Source organism: Eleutherodactylus coqui, chromosome 11 (genome assembly GCF_035609145.1).
Source record: "Eleutherodactylus coqui strain aEleCoq1 chromosome 11, aEleCoq1.hap1, whole genome shotgun sequence".
Lineage (NCBI taxonomy): Eukaryota > Metazoa > Chordata > Amphibia > Anura > Eleutherodactylidae > Eleutherodactylus > Eleutherodactylus coqui.
In genome coordinates, this window is record NC_089847.1 from 90,964,416 (window position 1) to 90,987,017 (window position 22,602).

Below are 22,602 nucleotides of genomic sequence, written 5' to 3' on the forward strand. Positions count from 1 at the left end.
GAAACCTTTGTAAAATGTTAATATACAATCCAGTTAAAAAAAATATCCACAAAAACCCTTTTTCAATGGATAAAAAAATAACATTTTTAAAAATCAGCACATAATAAGTATTAGGGCTTATTCCGACATGCGTATATCGGCCGGGTTTTCACGCCCGGCCGATATATGGTGTCCTTCTCTGCAGGGGGAGGAGGCAGGCCGGGAGCAGTGCACTGAGCTTCCACCCCTCGCCACTATTTGCAATGGGAGGGGGCAGGGGCAGAATTTTAGCCCCACCCCTCCCATTGCAAACAGTGGTGAGGGGCAGAGAGGGGGCGGAAGCTCAGTGCACTGCGCCCGGTCCCAGCCCGCTTCCTCCCTCTGCAGAGAGGGACAGCGTATATCGGCCGGGCATGAAAACCCGGCCGATACACGCACAATGGAATAAGCCCTTACCGCATTCGTAACGACCAAGACAACAAAAATATTTTATGTATTGCACATGGTGAACAATGTAAAAATAATTTTAAACTAATGCCAGAATTGCTATTTTTCTTTTGTTCGCCTCCCAACTAACACAATGAAAAGCAATCCAAAGTCACAGGTGCATCAATAGTACCAATAAAAAATACAACTCTTCCCGCAAATAACAAGACCTCACAGGGCTCCGTCGCCAGAAAAATAACAATGCTATCGATCTTAGAAAGAAGGGAAAGAAACACACAGAAACTTGGTGTCACAATAATTGTGCTAATCCAGATAAGAAAGTTATGATGTTTTCACCGAGTCATGAACGCCGTAAGAACAAATCCCAGAAACAATGGGGGAAATTCTGAAGGGGTTTTCCATCTCCATAAGGACCAGGCGCGATAAATATGCCGTGCTTGGTCCTGGGCTTGAAGCCCCGCCAATAGTAAAATTATGGCAGGGATTTAAGCCTCCTGCTCTGCAATCAATGAGAAGCAGGACAGGTTGTCAGCTGTTAGTGACCGCTGATAACCCAGGAGAGAAGGCAGGAGGGGTTTATAACCCTTTCTGCCTTTTCCTCCCCCGAGTACACAGCGCTCAATCAGTGCTGTGTACTAGAAAGTGAAAGTGGAAGTGTAACTTCCACTATGGGAGGCATATTAACTTTTTCCATAAGACTCCTGCTCGATTTGCAACCTGATTGGTTGTTTGGGTTGGCTGATTCACAATTCCAGCAACCTGATTGGTTGGTGACTCAGCCAACCCAAACAACCAATCAGGTTGCTGGAATTGTGAATCAGCCAACCCAAACAACCAATCAGGTTGTGAAATTAACATAAGTCTTGTGGAATAAGTTAATATGCCTACGGGAGTCGGGGGGGTCATGTGACCACCGGGGTTCCCTGCTACAGCAGAGCTACAGGGTCATACTAGACCATGACCAGCTCTGCGAGTGACTAATGTCATTACAGGGGTTGTTTTCCCTGTAACTGGGGCTCCTATGGATGCCCCAGCTACAGTGGGAAAGTGTCAAAAAAAACCAAAAAACGTGATTGTCCCTCAGAGGTCTTATATGACGTCATAGGGGACATAGATAGTAAAAAACATAATTATAATTACATACAAAAGTAAAAAAAAATTACAGAATAAAACATCAATATATACATAAGAGAGAAAATAACCGAAAGCCGACGCCAACCAAAACCATCGCTATAGGCGCCTTGTAATCCAAAACCATACATATTATATATCAAATCGTCCGAAACAAATAAAGGAACCCGTTCCTGTACTTTATTTTAGCATAAATATCCTAATTTAAAAAAAAATAACTATAAATGTTAAAAAAAACACTTTTTTTTTTTAGCTTTTTACCCTCAATAAAACTACAAACCGGAGAACAAAGGCAGTGAAAAAGATATTTTAAAAATTGCCCTATATGTCACGGGAAAAAAACGCAGCAAAAATAATTTTGCTAGCTAAAGGAAACAAAATAGGGCAGTAAAACCACCAGATGGGTAAAATCCCTAAAAAGTGTCTGGTCCTTTGGGTACAAAACAGCCTGGTCCTTAAAGGGTTAAAGCAAAAAAAATGTCCCATAATTAAGTGGTTATACACGGAATTTAGAGGGTTTGGACATAACTGTACCCTGTAATTCAACTGTTATGTGCTGTGGTGCAATATCATCCCAACACATTCCTCGAAAATGGAATCAAACCTTGGTTTTATCAGAGGAAGATCTGCTGGAGCAGAATCCCGCTAAGATAGCAGAGCTCGTCCCAATGTGGACATCTGGATATACGGACATCCTAATATTTCAGGTAATAACCTGCTCTTAACTCACCATGAATGTGTAATGAATGTGGTCTACCTGCCCAAATGGTTAGTCCACATCTAGCTCCAAAGTTCAGTAGTAAGTGCCCCCAGCAGTCTAGAGAGAGGCGGCTCTAGTAGCAAAGTAGATGAGATGTTCAGCAAACACATGAGGCTGTACTGTTCTGGCATATACACCCCTTTAGCTATTCAGTACTCTTACTGAATAGTGTGATACATTATTATTGCATCTGTTCTTTTCAATCTGGATTAGATTTTATCATCCTCACGTTGTAATTATATTGTATTCTGACTTTCTTCCATTGTCAGACACAGATTCTCTACCGTTTGTAGCCATCAAGCTACATGCTCAGTATGTTCCAACTTCTATGTAATTCCTGTTCGGATTATTTATATAAACTGTTGATATAGGAAGGGCACAACATCTTAGTACGGTAATGTAGTGCACTCATTAAGACCCAATTAGAATCTTGACAGTCGTCTTGTTGATTGATGACATCAGATATTGCTTTAGAGCATGGTGAGGAAGCTCTGGCTTTACACTCATTAATATTTGACTTTATTTACAGTTGGCAAAACCAGAAGAAAACAGCTTTTTCTCATATTTCAGTGCTTCACCAGCCTCTCTCAGACTACACTTACCTGGTCACCTGCTGTCTTCTTGCATGTACAGGGGTGGACAAAAATATGGAAACAGCGTACAAAATGCATGCCTTAAATTACATGGGATTATAAATCACATTTCAATAAGACCGGTAGAGACCTATTTTAAGTGGAGGTAATATGACACAGATGCCAAAAGTGACCATTTGCCAGAGCTATAAAGTTCAATTGGTCAGGGGTTTGAGCCACTCAGCTGCTGTTACCAGCTGGCTCCCAAAACCACCGAGAGCAGGGCAAGAGGTGAAGTAAACACAAATTTGGTGGGAAAGCTCTCAGCCAGCCAAGCCAGCCAATTTTGTCCACTCCTTATATATAGTATATTGAATATCGAACTTTAAAATTTAGGTCTGTGAAATGCGTTATTTGTATACATATCCACTCATCATATTGATATATTGTTTATAGATGATATGTGGATCTGCGTATACATAAATTAATAGAGGACCCATAGCAAAGATCAAAATGGGCACTCATTATAGTGCCATGTTTTGTCACCTAGAACAAAACTATAAAATGACATAAGGTCTATTGTTTGTTTTTCCTGTTCCCCTAATCCCGTGAACCTTGGGTCGACTCCACACGCATTTGCTGCTAACAACACAGTTCTTCTGGATAGGGGAGTCCTGTACTGGCTCTTAACAATGAATAACAAATGGGATAAGCTGGGGCCCCTCTTTCTAAGACCCTATAGCAGCTATATGGTCTGCCTTTATGGTATGGTGTATGTTCTTGTGTAAAACAGAACCTACGAAATCCACCTGCATCCAGAGACCCCTTTCTCCATTCATCTGCATCACTTTAAATTCTCATAAAGACAAAGTTGAACTTTTTATTACTTTTCTACCTTGGACTAGTACTCTATCCTGTTATCTGCAACTATATTCTGCCTAATACAAATGTAAACTACAGTGGTAGCTTGACTTGTGAGTGCCTCAGCTTGCGAGCTTCTTGACTTGCGAGCAGGCTCTCTCCCGAATTTTTGCTCTGAGAGCAAAAACTCGGGTTACGAGCCTGCTCGAGTGTCAAGAAGCTCACAAGCCTATGCTCTGGGCAGGGGGGTCTAATACTTACCTACCGCCAGTGTTACGATCCTCACGATGTCATTGAATGGCTGCGATTGATTAATCCAGAACCGGCTTTTATTGGCTGATGCTGTGCTGGATTAACCAATCAGAGTATTAGTTTGCTAGAGGCGGGGAATTAAAGCCCCGCTTCCAGGAAGAAATACTCTGTCAGCATGAAGGAGGACACGGCAGGCTGCAGCAGTGACTAATACCCCCCAGACAAGCACCGGAACGCCGGCGGTAGGTGAGTATTGACGTTTGGTTTTTTTTAGATGTAGTGTTAAATTTTCCCCATTGAAATGAACGGAAACGCCATTAATGCGTTCTGAACCTCCCCAAAGCCCAGGTTTTGGAGATGTCCGGAACGCATTAATGGCATTTCAGTTCATTTCAATGGGGAAAATTGTTTTGAACTATGAGTGTTTTGGGTTAAGAGCTCTGTCATGGAACAAATTAATCTCTTAACCGAAGGCATCACTATGCTTGTTCAGCGGGTAGATTACTTATATTAGGCAGAGTATAGCTGCAGATAACAGGATGAAGAATGAAGCTGCCGGACCGTGAGTCATGTGATAAACTAATGGCCAACAGAGCGCACGCGTTTTTAAACTCAAGATGCTAGCGCAGGTCCAGGAGTACGATAATACGCAGGCGCAGCCATCTCTTGTCACTGCGCCTGCATGGGAATTACTGATGGGAAGAAAATTTGCATACCTGTCCATCAAACCTGGGAGGCATCTGACTCTTCTCCAAAAATCTGACTCCCCGTCCTTCGTTGCATATTGGGTGGAAAAACGTCAAATGAAAATGATAAAGCTACCAGTGCACCTAAAAGTACACTGATTAGCGCTTTTGCATTGTCTGTATCATCACTACTACAGCATTAGCTTAGATTGCATTATGAAAACCTGATGACAGGTTCCCTTTAATGTTTCATCTTTGTGGTCTACAATTTTCTGAAGAAATGACAGAGTAATGATCGACACTCCAGGCTTAATACTCTGTTCGTGCAGCTTCGGATGATACTGCCATCCCTTGACATTCAGAGGAAATCATAGCCCTCCAATATCATAGATGCGCATAACATTTTTCGCATCATAGGGAAAGTTTATGTAAGTTTTGAACAGCATTAGGTAATACTCCCATATAAAACATGGATGTCTCAGTCCTCCCGGATGGATCTTGTCCTCCATTATCTCTCTGGTTAAGACTAGAAAATTAGAGATCAATCTTACAATGTAAAAAAGCTGAACTTTAAAAAGCTTCCATATCACAATCTGTACTGTTACAATGTACAGATAGCTGTATGATAGCTAGGCAAATGTTACGAGATGCATCTACATCAGTAATGGCTTCCAAAAATATATATTCCAAATGCAAAGCCTCAGAGATAATTATATGTAGGTACCAATTTAAGATTGCGTTGTAATATAGCTGTTAAGAGTCCAGTACCTGGTAGCATAAGGGCTATGTGTCCCACTAAACAACATTGTAGAAGCATGCACAATGGAAATGATCCCACTATATTAACATAATTCTGACCTGCCTAAATGTTAGAACAATGGTAGAGTTCATAACAGAATCAGGAAAACAAAGGACATTTGGTGGCAGGGGAATTGAATTTACCACTGTGGAGGAACGTGTAAGAACAGGTTGTCCCTATGGCAAATAGCAGTGTCCTCTCTGCAGCAAGGTGGAGGCCTGACCTGAAGTCAAACAGTAAAGAGGTCATATTGTAAAAAAAAAATCTAGCGCCTAGAAGGAGTTGTAACTGCATGCTGAGTTTTGCAGCAAAATGACATCTCGGGCAGATATGAAAATGCTACAGTTGTGGGGTCATTAGATGAACCGTCTTGACACCTGACGACCTAAATGTTGTTCCACCCATGGCCTATAAAAAGTTCTCAGAGGCTACTTGACCGTAGTGACCTATTTTTCTGATTGTGTAGAGCTTGTTGACCACTATGTCTGGACTCTGGCTAATGCCAGAACCTTGTGTAGAGGGGGAAGGCAGCCCCCAGCGTAAAAGCTCATTTAGACCCAAACTGCTGTTTGAGCGAATTTTGAGCGATCATCTTGCCGTGTAAATACACACAATGAGCGAGAATTATTATGTCTGAACCAGGCATTAGTTCCACTCCTGATGACCAACTCTGCTCTCCTCCAATGCGTCTTGACAGGTCTGCCGGATCCAGACAGCTGGTGTCCCGCAGTCCACCAGTTGAAGACCACTAATCCACAATAAAGTTAATTCGCCACATCTCCACCCAAGTGTCAGACTTCCCCTAATCCCCCTGTAATACTGGATCATCCGCTTGTGGTATTTACTCTATGAAACTTAGTATTCTCCGCAGATATTGAAAGTTTACTCATTAAAAATGTTTGGAAACGTTCAGCGCTCATCTGTTACCGCACAAACTTTCATGACCCGATCTGAGGTTGTTCCATTGTTCTAAAGCAAAGTTTCAACATCATTTATCATCATTATTTGAACTCTCTGGCAGTACCTCACACCAGGATAATTATACATAGGCTAACAGCGGACTCTATAGCTTTACTGAATAGGTTGCGTGTATTTAATGTGCTGGATCAGTTTTGATACTGCCAGTTGCAATGAACATTCTGCTGGTACAATGTAACCTAGACTCTGATTAGTGCAGGGAGAGGATACATTTTTTTGATTCATGACGTCCATTGTGATCACCACTTCTGGTTTTGTATTCCTACAGTATCTTGTTATTATGTGTTTTTCTATTTTGTTATTGTTTTAGAAATAAAGTTAGAAAGACGATCGCGGTTAATGATTCTGACAAGCGGCGGTAGTGCTACTCTGCTGCAGAAACACTTTTGTTAGTGGCATATTTTTCCTTTGCTCTCTTCAGCTTTGATGTTGATTATCTTAATGACTTGAGTACCGTTGTAGGGGAAGAAGAATGGATTTGTTAAATTGTTACAGAAGGGAGATAATTCAGAGCTTACTAATGTCTCTCTTAAACCATCGGCTAATTAAATGCCAACTAGAGTTATCATCTTGGTCATCGACAGTCAAGTACTGTAGCTGCTCTGTCTGGCTGATCAAGAGACTTCTGTTTTGAGTCTCGCCTTTATAATGCATAGTGTTATATCATGCCGTTTTGTAATGCTTAGTGTGTGGATATTACTGACAACTCTTTCAGTGTGTTTTGCTGCCTCTGTTTTATTTGAGGTTGCTGTAGTATGGTACTCCTTTGACTCCCGCTATGAATCTAGTACTACCTGTTGATGATGATCACCTGTTCTACTTATACAATAAAAATAGTTAAAGCCGCACTTAAATTTTCAAAAGCAGCCCATTGGCTATTGCTTTGCTGCTGTTTGCACCCATTTTTAGCTCTATCAATTGAGATTTCCTATCTTTCGGTTGCCTTGCTCTTTGAAATCAACTTTCAGATTTAGGGTGAGTACTAAGCTGCTGTTCTGTCAGTACTATACTGGCCAGGACTTCTCTCCCACACTTCCCATGCTGTCTTGTATAGCCCTGCTCCAGCTACAAGGCAGCATCTCAATACCCACCCTCCTGTTGTGTTTGGTGACTAGCTGTGTCCCCATGTCCCTCTTACTAGAGAAGCCAAATGCCTAATGACAGGCAGTGGATTGTAAGGGTGCTGAAAAGGAAAGCCCTAGTTGCAGGTAATTCAAACTTGATTTTCAGTGGTAAAGCAAAAGTGTTTCTAATGCAAGTATATTACAAGATTGATGATGTACACATAGGCTGTTAGATGAGTAGAAGTTCTATGAAACATTAGTGTCTATGTACACTACCAGTCGAAAATTTTAGAACACCTTAATTTTTCCAGTTTTTGACATTCACAGTTTAATATCTCAAATGTACTTTGAACTGAAAGCATAGAACAAACAAGATGAATACAAGTAATTGATTAAAGGTGCTTTCTCCGTTTGGGGAGCAGGAAAGGGAAATACCCGCAGTTGAGCGGTTCCATCTCTGGAGAGCGCTGTGGCAGACCCTGTTATAGTCAGTGGGGTCCACCGGCACTGTTCCACCCAGTTGGTCGGCTTTTGGAAGGAAGAAAAGCGCTGGTATTTTCAGCTGCATCTGTGAGGTTCCGAGTTAGATGTGAAATCACCCTAACTTTCACCAAATTAAATTTTGATTTTTGACTCTAGAGTATCTCTAGCTGATAGAACAACTTTATGCAATTGAGGTATTCTCTCTACAATTGCATTGAGAAATTCGTAAGAGATATCTTCTCAACGTTGTTGCAGAATGTTCCACAAATGTGCCGCACTTGTAGGTCGCTTTGCTTTCACCCTTCTGTCCAATTCATCCCAAACAAGCTCAGTGGGGTTTCACTGGAGTCCATGGAGTTTCAGTACATGCTTTGAAGCCTACCAGCTTCTTCTTGTCTTCTAGGTTATGTCAGAACTATTTAAGAAGTATGTTTTAGATCATTGTCTTGTAATATGAACCCCTGACCAATCTTAGCAGTGGCTTTCCTACTGATACTCTACCTGTCAAACCAGCAGATAGAAGTCTTCTCTTTACAGCTGAAATGGAAACGTGTTTATTTTTTGCTACATTAAGTTGTGCTTGAAGATTTTGTGCTTTGTGGAGTGGATCATACGCATGCTGTAGAAAAGACTTGTCATCTGATTTAGTAGTGGCCTTTCGTCTGCCAGACCTTTTCTTGTCAGTTTCTTCCAGCTTCCAAGTGTCTTTTGATGGTATTGGAAACTGTACTGACTGCCACCTCGGCTTTTTTGGCTATTTTTCTGTAGGATAGACATACCCTTCAAAGGGTTATAATTGTCTGTGTTTGGTTAATTGCCTTTTTCTTGCCATTATGATAGCAATGTGCTCTGTCCTGAAAAGCAAAACTGTTGAAATCCTGACCTAAAGGATATTATAATGCAGTCTTTTCCAATGTATAAAACAAAAGGTTTGAAAGTAATCTACAAAAGTTGAGACACCTGTAGGAATAGTTTGCATCTACTTCCAAACCATAATTTGATTTCTGTCCTGCAGAGCAGCTGTCCTTGATATGGTCCCTGAAAAAAAGTCTTTAGTTTAAAGCATAAATTCAAACTATTGTTGGGTTTCAGTTCAAAATTTCATATTTTTATGTTTTAACTTACCTTGTACCTTTTCACGTTATTTGCTGGACTGTGTTAATGTCAAAAATTAGTGGAGAAATTGAGGCTTTCTAAGACAAACTAATGTCCCAATTACATGGGCCAACAGTCGGGGAAACGACTGCATGAGTGGTGACGTCACCATTAAGGTCACTGGCACTCATGCAGAGTGCTTAGCCTGACAGACTTCACCGCTGGATCGCGGGCTTTTCGTTGGCTTCTCATTAAGTGCTTCACCTTCTATGTGAATCGTTGAGTCGGGAACATTTACACTGAGAAAGAATTTTCTTGATCCCGCAATATTTCTTCAGGCTGACTGAAAGTCAGTGATAACGCATGTGGAACGAATACACTTTTTTTGCATTTACATGGAACGATTATCACTCAATTTCGTTCATTTGAACTAATTTTGAGAGACAAGGGCTGTTTACGCAGGACAATTAAGTCATACTACATGCTCTGCATCCTTACTGCCAGTCTTTGTTTCTATTAACTGCAGCTGTAACATTTTGTATACAGGCCTCAGCAATCTGTATACTGCTGGGGCCTATGATTGGCTGCAGCATTCACATGTGTCTATACGGTCATTACCACTGCAGTTTGTAAACCAAGACCAGCAGTGATGATTAGAGATGAGCGAACGTACTCGGATAAGCACTACTCGTCCGAGTAATGTGCCTTATCCGAGTACCGCTGTACTCGTGCTGAAAGATTCGGGGCGCTCCGCTGCTGACAGGTGAGTCGCAGCGGGGAGCGGGGCAGAGCGGGCGGGAGAGAAGGAGAGAAAGATCTCCCCTCCGTTCCTCCCCGCTCTCCCCTGCAGCTCCCCGCTCCGCAGCGCGTCCCGAATCTTTCAGCACGAGTACAGCGGTACTCGGATAAGGCACATTACTCGGACGAGTAGTGCTTATCCGAGTACGTTCGCTCATCTCTACTGATGATGGAAGTGACCAGAATGACTTTATTTTTAACCATTACCTGCCCTCTGCCCAAGTTTTACTTGACTTGAAAACCCCTTTAAATTGAAACTCTGGACATTTAACAAACCAGGGGCAGCAAATTTTTTATATCTGACATCACTCATTGCCATCTCCTGCATCCACTATGTACACCATACTGCTAATACTGAACCTTTCCGGTATTACTACAACATGTATCCATGTAAGGTTTTTAATAAAGAACCGGTCAAGAAACAGTGTCAAACAACAAGAACTTTTTGTTTTTTTCTTGTTGTTTGACATTATTTCTTGACCGCTTCTTTATTAAAAACCTTACGTGGACACATGCTGTAGTAATACCAACCTTCTCTTTACTTTCTGATCCAAAAGCAGGAGGAAACAAAGTAAGGCAGCGTTATTATTAGAGATGAGCGAGCACCCAAATGCTCGGGTCCTCGTTATTCGAGTCAAGCTTTTCGTAAAATTTGAGAGCTCTACTCGAGTAACGAAGCCCATTAACTACAATGGGAGACCCGAGCATTTTTGTATGTGGGACGCCGGGTGCCGAGCTTTTTTTTCTTTCTTTGGGGTTCGTCTCTCTCTCTCTCTTTGACATGTGTGCTGCGTCGCGGCGGGGAGGGGCCAAACCGGGCACGTCACAGCAGGGAGGAGCCAAAAACTGGGGTGGGGTCGAACACGGCGTGATGCTCGTTCGAGTAACTAGCACCATCGAATATGCTAATACTCGAACGAGCATCAAGCTCGGCAGAGTTCGTTCGCTCAACTTTAGTTATTATATACAGAGTCTATGCAGGTAGCCGGTAGAACAGGAGGTCTGGGAGGTGCAATTTCAGCCAATAGCTGCAGAGCGCTGAGTGATCTCAGAAAAGGGGCATGTATTTTCAGCAAATTGTACTATGCAGTCATTTTATTATCTGCTATGTTGCTATGAACCCCTAGTATGTGGTGCATCATTCAGAATATACATCCACACCCTAGCAGCTTCCTTGTGTTGCCCATGAACATCACTTTAACATTCTCTTCTAGTTGATCCTTTGGAAACGGTCTGGTTATTCTTGATATTCCGGAACGCTCTTCATCCGCACGTGTTGCAGCACATTTTTGTTTTGCGTAGTTCGCACATTAGAAACTTTTGTTGGAAATGTGTAATCGTCACTCTCCCCACTATGGGGGAGTCTACTTCTGTCTAGATTTATCCCTTATTTTTCTGTTATGTGCTGTGTAGAATCTCAAAAAGCATTTCTTCATTTAGCTTGTGTGGGATGAATTTTCTGCACAGGCTGGTGGCCCCCTGGTGACTTGTAATTACAGATTAATGGCATCCCGTCTGTCACTGTGGCAGCTCCAATGTTTGCAGTCACCTAAAACGTATATATCTTCTCTCCAAATGCAGACTCTCACAGAATCCTCCCTATTTACTTAGTCCGCAAGTACTTGGCGAGAGGGATGCACATTTAACTATGTGAGTACAATAGTCAGTTTTATGGACACCTTATGATTACTGGACTACACTATTCTTTTTTAATTGACGACATGTGTTTCTTGGTCCCAGAAGGGACTATTTTTTCCAGCTTAACATTATTACTAGGCTCCATACATAGGTATAGAGAATATGGTGCAAATAGGCACCTACTGTACATCTGCTAGGAAGAAAGAAGCTGTTGCATTGATTCTAGCACCATGGGATATTGAATGCCATAGAACAGACCACCTTCCGGTACACAAGCCCTTTAGTGGATATTCTGGGACTTCATTAGGACCTCTCTTCTTAGAATAGGTCTTCAATATCAGGTCAGACCCCAACACATGGCCCCCCCCCCCCCCAATCAGCTGTTTGCTGGAGCCATTGACAACTAGTACAGCTGCATACATTCTGCATTGACCTGGAGTTGTATTGCAAGCATCTCCGGCAAGCAGCTGAATCAGTAGGGGAGGGGGATTGGTTGTCGGACCCCACAATATGATCAGAATGACCTATCCTAAGGATGGATCATCGATAGTAAAGTGCCAGAATGCACCCTCAGGCATGCACACTGGCTAACCATGCTCAGTAGACTTACCTGCTACTTTGATATATTGTATGTGCATTTATAATGCAAGAACGAAGGCTAAAAATTGGATAATGCTTTGAGCAAAGAAGTATGTTAACCCTTTGAAGGACTTTTTGTTTGCACGGTGCTGAAAAATAGGTTGATCTAGTCCTGTACTGTATTGTACTATTGATTTCATAAGGCAATCACAAGGTCTTATGAGGTAGAGATTAGTGCCTGCACTCCTCTCATTAATTCCTGGCGACTATATTTGATTGCTTTGAAGTTAATTGACACTGTATTTTCTAATAAAAATCTTTTCTTCTCTGCTGCACAGTGTACATAAATTGGGATTAACGGCTAACTCGTTGCACTCGCGGTTCAGTGTTTAAACACCACCTTTGTATTGATTGCTCATAATCCAATTGATCTCAGAAAGCATCGTATTTTGCGTGGGTTTTAATGCCATTTATGATGGTCATTTTTTTCCCACCTGAATCTGGATGCACAGATTGAGTAACGAGCCTATAATTGCTTAAGAAAAGACAAAAAAAACGCATTCCCCGTGATGAAGTTTAGAAACGCGCTATATGCAAAGAATGGAGCTGGAAAACTATAAATTGTATTCTAGAGTACTCTATTATTACTACTTTTCTATGTACCCACGGATGTACATAGGGGCTTTATTACAGTGTTAAAACAGAGCTTACCTCCCGATTCTGGTGTATGCCACTCCTCATGTGGGGTGGTACTGGCTATATTGTGCCGTTGGGTCTATCTGAGCAGAGTTCTTCTGTAGATGTAATGCTTCCTCTTTGGTACACGCATTTTGAGGTGTTGTATAGTTGGTCTCCTCCACTATTTTACTGTCTGTAAGTACACCCTAGCACATCCTCCCCTTTTCCATCCCGGGGTCCTGGGTACTGATCTTGGCTGAACCCTGGCTTCACAGCTTGTTTTAGTCTAATATGACCGATTTATTACTTTATTGCTGATTTCATATATATATTTTTTTAATAATGCAGTGATCATTTTCAGCCCACTTGACATTTGTTTCACTGGAAAGTTTATACGGCAGACCAGCAAATTTTAAGAGAAGTGAAGAGAAAAAAAGCCAACAACAGCAAGTCCAAAGCCAGGCATATTAACCCTTTCCAATCCAATTTGTATTCTGGTTTTCTTAGGGGGCTTACTCTTTTTATGGTGTTATACAACAGCGCTATCTGCTGGCTAAAGCCAGTACTGCATGAGGTGACTCGTTGAATAGGATCTGACAGCAGAGAGGCTGGCAATATACAGTAAGAGAACCACGACGGACGTCTTCCAACATTAGAGCTGTACAGCCTTAAATCATAATGTCTTAAGATGTCAGACAGTGGATTGGAAAGGGCTAAGCCTACTTGTATTTACAGACCAGCAATGACATGCACGTTTCGAGGCTGAGAGCCCTTTCCTCAGAGAACACTTACTGCCAGGAGGGATGCTGGGCATAATGTGTTCCCATGAAGTATAATATATACCTTCTTTTTCACAACGTTGGAACACGTTATTCCCATCATCCCTCTTGGTTTAAAGGGGTTGTCTCGCGCCGAAACAGGTTTTTTTTTTCCATAGGCGCAGTACAACACCAAAGGATGTGTTAAAAAAAAATAATTTTTTATTACTTACCCGAATCCCCGCTCTGCAACTTCTTCCTTCTTCTTCCTTCACCAAGATGGTCGCCGGGATCTTCACCCACGATGCACCGCGGGTCTTCTCCCATGGTGCACCGTGGGCTCTGTGCGGTCCATTGCCGATTCCAGCCTCCTGATTGGCTGGAATCGGCACACGTGACGGGGCGGAGCTACGATGACCAGCTCTCCGGCACAAGCGGCCCCATTTACCAGGAAGAAGACCGCACAGCGCAAGTGCGTCTAAAAAAGCAAGAAGACATCAGAATTAGACAGAGCCATGGTGACGGGGACGCTAGCAACGGAGCAGGTAAGTGAATAACTTCTGTATGGCTCATATTTAATGCACGATGTACATTACAAAGTGCATTAATATGGCCATACAGAAGTGTATACCCCCACTTGCTTTCGCGAGACAACCCCTTTAAGTATTCTCCAGCATTTCATTGTATGCCTGGAAATGTTTATCCTTACTCATCTGTCTTTGGACTCCTTTCATTGCGTCGTTGCTGTTTTTTTTCCACCTCTTTACTAGTTCACACCATGCCTACAGCCGTCCGCCACAGTGTTCAAACCAGCTGGCAGCACCTTCTCCAACTCACTGCCCGTAATATAGTTTTAAGTACTATCGTGTTTCCCCGAAAATAAGACACTGCCTTATATTAATTTTTGCCCCAAAAGAGGCACAGTGTCTTATTTTTGGGGGGAAGGGATTATACTGCTGTGATTGACTGGCGCTCGATCCAATCACAGCGCTCACTTTGCTGGAGGCGGGGTATTCAAAGCCCCGTCACCAGAATGAAGCTAAAATGTCAGAGCAGTGGACACTGCAGCTTGCCACAGTGCTGCCAAGGACCATCGCCAGGCATCGGGACAGCACGGACCAGGTGAGTAATAATTTTTTTTTTTTGTGCAGGTTAGCTAGGACTTATTTTCAAGGGTGGGCTTATATTTCAAGCCTCCCCTAAAAACTGGTGTAGGGCTTATTATCGGGGAAACACAGTAATACGTTTCAACCCTCACAGGACACTTTCCTTCTACAGAACTGAAGGTGTTTTTTCAAATTAAACAAATGATGTCCAGGGTGTCAGATTAGGAGGATCATCCAGCACCTCAGGGCCCTGGTCAGTCACTTTGCTCTGGCTGATGGTCGCTGTGTGGGGCAAGGCATTATTATGCAAAAAACACAACATTTTGAGTCAATTTTTTGCAGCTTTTAGACTTCAATGCCTCATTCACTTTATCCAGGGGTGCTGTGTAACCGACAGCTGTGATATCCCAAAAGACAGACACCATTACCTTGGATGGTGACTTCTGCACTCAATGTCTTTGGATGTGTGGGAACACTGTCTCCATTCTTATGAATACCCTTGAGTAGGATCATATTAAAAAATCAACATCGCATTCATGGTCCTCAGTCGAGACAGAAAAGCATCAGCATCCTGCTGAAAATGCTGTTTACACTGGGGCACACTTTTGATCTGCTGACATGCCTTTCGGGACCCTCTTAGCAGACACCTTCCTCGTCTTAGTAGAACTTCACTGGTCTTTCAGAATCGAGTCAGGTATGGCGTATATGGTTTCTAGAGTGGTCACCACTGGAAGCGTCCCAGAACCGTCTTCATCGTCAATGTTGAAGTGGCCGGTTTTAAATTTTGCAACCCAATTTTTCACTCTGGAGTACAACATCCCTTTCAAACACAGGAATTTTACCACTACTCTGCTCTGCAGTAAAATCTGCTCTAGACTCTGCCATGTTGTCTTCAATTCATTCCCCAAGCAGTCACGTAACAAATAGGCTTATAGTCACCTCTTCCCACTCACTCTGTGTCCTGCACCGCCACTCCGGGTCTCCCCTCCGACGTCTCCTTCAACAGGCCCCAGCCTGTTTATGGGACATTACAGTCTCTGCAGCCAATCGTGGAACTCAGTGATCCATCCTTGGGCTCTGTTATTGGCTGCAGCACCTGTGACATCCCCTAAATTCGGTGGGACTGCAAGCTGTAAACCCCAGAGTTGGGTATTGAGCATTGGCGTGGGATGGAGCTGGGAAAAGTAAATATAAGCCTAATTATATTACCTCTTGGGGATTTTACACAGCAGCAACTCTGGACAGCCCCTTTAATCAGCACCTCTTGTATACAGGACACATCCCTGGTCTTTATCACTTCATTCCCCAGACATCAAAACTGTACGCTTGTCTACAAACATGAGCAATCCTTTTCCTCATATATGTTCCTCTCGCTGACCATATTGTGCTAATTTGAATGTGGTCTCCTGTAGCTCCCGCCATGCCTCACGTCTCCTTGTCTAATGGACTCTTTGTCTTTCGTTGGCAGTATACTCAGTCTCCCTTATTGTCTCATGTGTCCTACTGTGCTTTTCTTAATAAATTCTCATTATTCCTTTAGCATACGTTTCTCTAAAGCATTTGTCAACCTCTTACTTCGACTTTTTCATCTTTCGTTTTCTTTTATCCATCTATTAAAATCTCTCCTGCAAAAGTCTTGTCCTTTTTTTTCTCTGACTACTAAGTGATTTGTCCAATTTGTCCACTGCTCACTCACTGTTCTTGCTTCTTCATGTAGAATTCTCATTGATCACATCCTTCCAATTTGTTATAGTCCACACTTTTCAATATAAAAACATACAGATTATTCAAATAGCAGCATAAACTGCATTGATGATACTCGCCTCTTCCCGATCCAGCTCCATCGGCTACAGTCACATCAACCTAGACCGTTCACCCAATGACACTGGAAGCCAATCATCATCTCTTGATCCATTGCTGGTCCCAAGCCTTCTACTGGGCGGCCACAGCTCTCCGGATACAACAGGAGTATCTCTTCTTAGAACTCTGCATTGTGCCATTCCTCTGTTATATCTCTGAATTAACATATTGCCGTTAACAGTTTGGGGGAAGGTCCCTACATACCGATTAGTGTTGAGCGTATCAGACGGAGTAGGATATGCCTATGATAAGGAGAGAGGTAATGCCCAGTTGTCAATTTATTAACAAATTACTAGGAGGAATATTAGATGACCAGCACAGAAAAGATGCCCCAGAATTGTTGTTTCATGGAAAAACCAAGTAGTTACTAAAACTGACATGTCAGGATCATCTGCTAAGCCGTTTCAGCCATTCGTTGAGTGAGCTTCAGAGTCTTTGTTCTTGCTCCTGTTCTCCTGAGATTACTGGTTCCAGGTCTTGAAGCTAGTAGGCTGGTTAGTCCTGATTCCAGTCTTGTCCATCTAATTGTCACTTCAATTTATCTGCTTTCTGGCTTCTTCTCTTTGCATTGAGTATAAGTTCTGGCAGGTCTGTGATCATTAATGATTATGATCCTAGGTACATTTCTCAGCTATGGCTCCTCTGCCCTTATCAGAATCTATCTATCTATCTAGAGAGATTTATATATATGTGTGTTATATACCATAATTTTTCTGTTATCTGGATCACTCTACTATAGTTTAATAGACTCTTCTAAATAGAGAGAGTAGAATTACGTAAGTGTTGAATCCTCTAGAAAATAATAGCGATGGACTGTGACCGCATGCTGACATATCTGCCAAATCAGACTCGCTAGACTCCCTATTTTGGGGAGGAGGAGGTAAGTGAATGTTTAACATGAAGCAAAATGCAGAGGAAAAGCAGTGAGTTGTGGAAAAATAATGGCACACAAGTGGGATAAAGTGAAATGCAAGATTTGAGTAGTTAAAAACGGAGTCTGAGGAAAACAAAGAAAAACTAGAAGCTGACAATGGAATAGAGAGAGAAATAGAAAGAGTGTACATTGTATTTTGACGTGTCTCATTTTTGGTAGGTATGCACAGTGATTTCTCAAGTTACAATGGCCTCAGGATACAGTAAAAGTAACCTGTAATTGTATTCTACACATTTTTGTACTTTAGGGTTATTTATGGTTCATTATTGTGACAAAACCAGTCAAAAACAGTAGTCAGCAGTTCAGTGGGTGAGGTTCCTGTAGAATGTGTTTCCTGTACAAGCCTTAGATTAGATATTTGCCAATTTCAGTATTTACCAATTGTATAGATGTAACTGCTAGCTTTAGCAATTGTATAGGTTCACATGTGAATTGGAGATAATGTCCTACTACTTGTGCTACAGCGTGTTTTCTATATATACTTTTTACTTAATAAGGGGCTTCAGAGAAGGAAGTGATTCTTGAAAAGTCACTTTTCTGTTTCACGCTGTATTCTTCCTCGATGCACCGTCAAATTTGGCATACCTGATTGATAAGGCTGTGGTACCCTTTGAGTGTCACCTTAATTAATTGACTACTCCAATAGTAGTAATGTCATACTTTGGACATATCATGCGAGCTAATTCTTTGGAAACAACATTGATGCTCGGCACAGTTAGTGGGTCACGAAGAAGAGGACGCCAAAGAACACACTGGCTGTACGCAATCAAGGCGGATACAAACCTGCACATGGAAGAAATGAAAGAAGATGTCAAGGATAGGAAAGCATGGAGAACGATGATTCATAAAGTGACCGAAAGACGGCCTTGACTGAACAGATCATCGTCATCAGTAAACATACTTAGAAGATGGACTCAGAGCTGAGCTCTCGAGTCAAAGGGGCAAGCCACACCGGGCTCTCCCTGCCTGCGTCATCAAGAGTAACAGCTCTTCTCTTTACTTGTGTATAAGGAGATGGCTGTTTAGTCTTGATGACTTGGGCAGGGAATGACTAGTATGGCTGCCTCTTTGACTTGGAGCTCTGTTCCAGCAAAGGTCCAAGACAAACATCTAAGGGCTCCTTCACACTGGCGAGGGCGATATCGGGCTGTGATTCACAAATCAATATCGCTCTCGCAAACCTTCTGAAAACCCCTTGATGCGGAGCTGTTTCACATGGAAACAGCTTTGCATCTGTGCTGGGGTAGCCTTCATCCCTGCCGTGGCAGGAGATCGCAATGTTTTCCCACTGTTTTCAATGGGGCTGGTGCTGCTGCCACCGGCCCCATTAAAAACATTTGAAACCCCTGGATGTGACAGCCTCACAACCCTGCGGGGCTGAAAGAATTCCCTGGCGTGGCTGTCACAGCTGCGGCAAGGGATTACAACGTTCACCCTTTGTTTTCAATGGGGCCGGCGTTGCTTCTGCCACCGGCCCCTTTGAAACCAATGGGCAATATCGCAAAAAGAAAGGAAATTCGATATTTTTTCACACAGCATCGCAGGAGTGAAAACATCGCAAATGAGAATGAAACCATTGAAAATCGTTGGTTTCACAATCCTGTGTTTTTACTCTCGCATCGCTAGAAAATCATGCAATTTTCTCGCCATTGTGAAGGAGCCCTAAGTGTGTTTTTTCTGAAATGCAGCAGCGTTTAAGAATAAAACATACATGGGCCAAATGGGCATTTCTGTTCCGTGTTCATGCTGCCTGTGGTTCAGCCAGTATGAACCTGGTGACATATTCACATTAATTTCCCTTAACCCTTTCCAATCCACTGTCTAACGTCTGAAGACATTATGATTTAAGGTTGTACAGCTCCGATGTTGGAAGACGTCCGTCGGGGTTCTCTTACTGTATATTGCCAGCCTCTCTGCTGTCAGAGCCTATCCAACGTGTCACCTCATGCAGTACTGGCTTTAGCCAGCAGATAGCGCCGTTGTATAACAGCAGAAAAAGAGTAAGCCCCCTAGGAAAACCACGATACGAATTGGATTGGAAATGGTTAATCTTCATTTTGTATTACTTTTGGCTGACATTTTGGGGCTTCTAACAATGTTCCATAGTTAGTTTCTGCATACAATATTTTCAACATGCAATGCACATCCCGGAACCAATCGATTTTGTTGATATATATGTTGTAGGACCTCTGTATGTGCAAATTCGGTATAAACAGGGCTATATTCAAAGCTCTTTCTTCCTCAGGCTGCTTTCACATGGCCGAGAAAATTGCGCGGGATTTGTCTGGTGCATGTCCTATATTTGGGCCTTCCTTTAGAACGCATTGTCCATGTTTTTTTAATGGGTCCGGAAAACGCATCGCACGGCATGCGAGTGCGATGCAAGGTTTTCCACCGGGAACACTTTGCCGCTCCTACGGCAAGGATCGCTGCTTTACCTGAAGTGATGGGAGGCGTTTTTACTGAAAGACTCCTCCCATCCGCAGGTAAATCACACGTTGACGAGTGCAATATTGGGTTTCACGGCCCGATATCACGCTCGCCCATGTGTAGGAAGCCTTAGGCTTAGGTGCTCTTGCCACCATATAATGTCAAGTAAAATGGTGCCATATAGTGCTCAAACCACCAAACGTCTATAATAGCAGGCACTCCATGGCCCGCTGTGCCGCCCTCTCTACACGACCCTGCCATATACAAGGAGCTGGTGTAGGTGTGGGGACTTATCAGTGGGATATGGGATATGCTTCTGCTGTATACTTTAGGGTGGTGTGCTGTGAAATGTTATGCAATGGCTTACATAAGAGTATAGCTTGTGTCAGAAGAAGATAGACCTTGGATGAAGCATTTGTCTCAAGGTGGCAGATAGTGACGGCGCTGTGCAGATACCTAATTAATGACTTCTAGCTAGTTATTTTATAAAATGATCGCAGTTGGCTCAATACCAGCTGTCACCGCAGGGAATGGCGTGAATACGTGAATACACAAGAAGCTTCCAAATAAACTGACCATGGGATATATCCGAATAAAACCCATTATTTGACCCTCTTCAGAAGTGGATGGCAGTGCCGGTGTAGTCCAGTATTGCCTTATTGTAGAGGTGGTGAAGCCGTCACCCAACACTGATGCATTTAATCAGTCTTTCCTCTTACTGCTACAAGTAAGGAAATAAGCAGCTGGAAGCATCTAATAATACCTGTTCTTGGAGAACAGCAGCGCTCTTTATGGATCAGGCTGCTCAGATTAAAATAGTTGCTCTGCAGCAGTGAGGCGGGATCAATGTCCCAAATCCAACGCTGGAAATAATGGAGAGCCTTGTACAGCGAATAAACTAAGAAAAATCCATTCACCCAGATCGCAGCTTTTCTTTCCTAATATAAGCTTTATGTGGCTTCGGAACGTCTTGTAGAAGAGGTTTCCGTCATTGATGCAAAAGACACATAGCAGATCAGTGGATTGTACAGAACACTTAGGGCTCGCTCACACGGGCGTACGTGTTGCAGTTATTTTCACACGCGAAAAACATGCATACTCGTTTAGGGCAGATACTCAAGCGAGTATCGTCCTTTTCGAGTACCTGCCTGCTCGTCAGAAAAGAGGGAGATCTCTCTCTCCCCCCCCCCCCCCCCGCCCCGCAACCCACCGCTCACCACCGCCGGCACCCAAATCTTTTTGACCTCCATATACCTGTACTCCTGAGCGTGTCTGTGGGGACATAGGTAGGTATGGGGAAATTGTCACAGATTTTGCATTGGGTTTGGGGGCTTAAAGTTACACCTTTGTCCATAGGCTTTGAGATTGAGGATAGGCTATGACCAGGTTGAGGAATAGTTTTGTACTTTTTTGCCATGTTGAGATACAATGTAGCAGTCTCGCCCTTCTAGTACTGGTAGAGAGCACAATAATGTTCCACATGTATGGTGCTTACAGGTCCTATAAGTGTGCCACGTTAATGTATTATTCTAGTGAGAGTTTCTCCATAAAGACCGTCTTGCAGTTGAAACGAGTCTCATTAATTGCACTCCTGTCTCAGTGTGACAAAATATCACTTGTCGTTTCTCAATCTCTAGGCTTTTCCTTCCACATTAATGCAGCATGTGATGTTCCTGACATTTCCTCCTCTCAAATCCTATTTTTACCTTTTTTCCCCTCTGAAGCTGTATAATCCTTGAGTCCCTTTCCTCTGCCAGCCTGGGAGCGGCACGTGACGCCATCCTACCCTGACTGCAGCGTTATACATTATAAATGTTCCCTGCAACTCATTCGTCCCGATTATGAAGGGAAACAGCAATGCATAGTAGCAAACTACCAGCGGCGTACAGGGAGCGATCTGTATTATGGAGGGCGGCAGAGAAAGCTGGACATGGTTGGTCTGTAGGCTCTTATGATCAGTATGCTTATAGATCTTTTATAACTATTAGTGCCTTTCATGCAGAAATATTACTTTTGTTTGTTTGCAGTACATTTTTGCACATCATACCTTGTGACAGCAGTTGTGCCAAGAACCCAAGCCCTATAATTAGCAAATAAAGAATTGTGTTTTGTTTTGCCTTCTCTCTTGAGGCCCATTTACACCAGCAGATGATCGCTCAAACGACAGTTTGAGTGACAGCTTTGAGCGATAATTTTGCATAACTTAATAAGTAGCTACTCAGCTACTTAAGTAGCAATTAAGTGTGCAAATGAAGCCTTAGCTGAAAGCAGTTACTAGCCCGAGGGCTCTTATCTGCACTCAGATCCTTTGTTCTCCAGGGGAAAACAATGCTATCAGCACTACCCGTGGAGAACTGCTGATAAGGCTGAAGGACGATTTTTAGGTTGGACTGAATCTAACGATCAGCTAGCAGTGCGCGATGGCCGTGCGTTTAGACGCAACGATTATCGCTCAAACAATCGCTCTGTGTAAATGGGGCTTTAGTTGTATTGCCACTAAATACACTATTGTATTGGGCTCTATGAGCTGGGCAGTTTAAAGTAGCACTCCAGCAATTATTCCTTTTGGACATTTATTGCTAGCCCACCGGTAATATTCTAGCTGTGTAATTTGTTTTCTCCCATCACAATTGTATCCAAACATTTTGTCCCACAATCTGACAACCAGTCCATCAGCTACCAAATCCCTCCTGATTGCTCCCAGACAACGCCTC

The 22,602-nt window shown here is 42.8% G+C and overlaps 1 protein-coding gene across 8 annotated transcripts in view; it reads left to right on the top strand.

The window, feature by feature from the left end:
* TSPAN4 (tetraspanin 4) overlaps nt 1-22,602 on the top strand; it is a 529,911-nt gene that overhangs the window by 200,906 nt on the left and 306,403 nt on the right. The window contains exon 3 of one of the 8 annotated variants that reach the window (XM_066583029.1): nt 11,487-11,555. The exons of the other annotated variants lie outside the window; for them this stretch is intronic. The gene's annotated coding sequence lies outside the window, so the exon portion shown is untranslated. The remainder of the gene's footprint in view (nt 1-11,486; nt 11,556-22,602) is intronic. 8 annotated transcript variants of the gene reach the window in all.